General features: G+C 46.6%; 1 pseudogene; it reads right to left on the reverse strand.

Moving 5' to 3' along the window:
• Positions 1 to 593: 593 nt before the first annotated feature.
• On the reverse strand, positions 594 to 710 carry LOC136647210 (5S ribosomal RNA; annotated as a pseudogene).
• Between the last annotated feature and the right edge of the window lie 1,888 nt (positions 711 to 2,598).

Genomic DNA, 2,598 nt, shown 5'->3' on the forward strand with positions numbered 1-2,598 from the left:
CATGATGCAGGGGATCTATCGTTATATCATCAGTGTTTCCCTTTTGCAGTTAGGTATTTTTGCATCTGTAAAAAATATAATCACATATAATCACAATCTCCCCAACCAGCCTACATGATGCAGTGGCACCAACAGAACAGGTGCTGCATCTCATGGTGGTGGTAGGGTAGGGTGGGGGAAGTAAATATTTTGACTTCCCTGTAAGTCTCCATGCCATCAGTGGGTCTCCTTGGGCCTAAGCCAGCTATTTTTCTAAGGAGAGTCAGGGGGCTTGTCAGGCCAGGAAAAGAGGGAGATGGTGCTCCACATGCCTTTCCCAGCAAGAAAAGTGGCAGAGGAGCTGACCAGGTCTTCCAGGTTTAAGTCCAACCGCTGCACCATCCTGTCTCTCAAAATGGCTCAATAAGAACTGTATTTTCATCATCCTTATAGACAATAGTATGAGTATCAAAAGCCTCTGATAAAGGCTTTATTGAAAGGGACCACTGGAGAAAGGGAGAAAGATTCTAATTTCTTCCATGAACACTTTCTATATTCTGATTGTCGATTGGTTGGTTGGTTGGAAACCTTCAGTCTCGAAAGACTATGGTATAAGCCTACAGCACCTGGTATTCCCAGGCGGTCTCCCATCCAAGTACTAACCAGGCTTGACCCTGCTTAGCTTCTGAGATCAGACAAGATCAGGCATGAGCAGGGTAACAGTTGCTCACTCAACATGGTTTATCTGCACTGATCCATTCTATGTGAGGAGATAGCTAACAGCCTACAGCTACACACTAGAGCAGTGATTTTTCAGCCACTGTGCCGTGGCACACTGGTGTGTCATGGATGGTTGGCAGGTGTGCTACGGGACTTTGGGGAGGGTCATTTATTAGTAGGGCAATTAGGGGATTTCAGCCCCTTCCTGCAGCACGGTGTGCCTTATCAATGGTCAAAAAACTGATTGTGTGCCTTGACAATGTTAGCTCCTCGTCAGTGTGTTGTGAAATGAAAAAGGTTGAAAATTGAGGCACTAGAGTCACACACGTTATGACCGGATCCTGAGTAACCTAGGTGAGCATTCTAGAAACATGGGATTTATGGATTGGTCACACTCACATGGAAATGGTAGCCTGGAGACACTACCACAAGCTTGGTGCTGCAGGTACTGGCAAGCCATATATGCTTGGCCAAGGAATGCATTCATGACACTCCTTAGCATAGTGTCAAATCTGGGAGGAAACTGGCCTGCTACAGTAGCTCTTTGCCTTGTGGATCTGCTTGCCATGAAGGAGTGTTTCCCCCACCCTGTTTTGTCCTTCCCTGTCTCCATTCTGCTCACCTGTCACTACCCTCCCCCACTGTTTCACCCTCCCCCTTTGTAAAGGGGCCCAAAAGAAACTTTGTACCCCATGATGAAATTCCTCTCAGAGGCCCTGGTTAGAAGCAGCCTCTACACTATATAATGAGGGTTAGCTGTACAATATGAGCTATCTAGATATTTGGTGCTGGAAACCATCATTGGCATCCTTCGGTCTCGGGAGACTATAGTATCGTGCTCTGAAACAGCGTCTTCATAAAGTCTTTATAAAGTCTGGGTCCTGTGTGAATAAAAGTGAACCAGCTTAAAACTAAGCATTTCAGTTTATTTGGAATCCTGGTTTTTCTAGACTCCTAGACTCCTAATTTTTCAATCCTACTTTTTAATAGTCTTTCTGGTTTTCCAAGGTTTCAATTGACTCCATTCATTCATTGGCATCCTTCAGTCTCGGGAGACTATGGTATCACGCTCTGAAAAGTGGTTCTGGAATAGCATCTAGTGTGGCTGAAAAGGCCAATTCGGAAATGACAATCCCTTCCACACTGGGAAAAAGTGTATGGCCCTGATTAGAAGCAGCCTCTACACTATATAATGAGGGCTATCTGTACAAAATGGGCGATCTAGATATTTGGTGCTGGAAACCATCATTGGCATCCTTCATTCTCAGGAGACTATAGTATCACGCACTGAAACAGCATCTAGTGTGGCTGAAGAGGCCAATTCGGGAGTGACAATCCCTTCCACACTGGGAGCAAATGTAGTCTGTCCCTGGTGTGTCTCCCTGGCTACGGGCCTTCCTTCTTTGCCTCTTTGCCTCAGTTTGTTGGGCAAATGTCTCTTCAAACTGGGAGAGGCCATGCTTCACAGCCTGCCTCCAAGTGGGCCGCTCAGAGGCCAAGGTTTCCCACCTGTTGATGTCCATTCCTAAGGCCTTCAGATTCCTCTTGCAGATATCCTTGTATCGCAGTTGTGGTCTACCTGTAGGGCGCTTTCCCTGCATGAGTTCTCCATAGAGGAGATCCTTTGGGATCCAGCCATCGCCCATTCTCATGACAAGACCAAGCTAACACAGGCGTTTCTGTTTCAGCAGTGCATACATGCTAGGGATTCTAGCTTGTTCCAGGACTGTGTGTTCCAGAACTTTGTCCTGCCAGGTGATACCAAGGATGCGTTGGAGGCAGTGCATGTGGAAAGCGTTCAGTTTCCTCTCCTGTTGTGAGCGAAGAGTCCATGATTCACTGCAGTACAGAAGTGTACTCAAGACGCAAGCTCTGTAGACCTGGATCTTGGTATGTTCT

Source organism: Tiliqua scincoides, chromosome 3 (assembly GCF_035046505.1).
Source record: "Tiliqua scincoides isolate rTilSci1 chromosome 3, rTilSci1.hap2, whole genome shotgun sequence".
Classification (NCBI taxonomy): Eukaryota; Metazoa; Chordata; class Lepidosauria; order Squamata; family Scincidae; genus Tiliqua; species Tiliqua scincoides.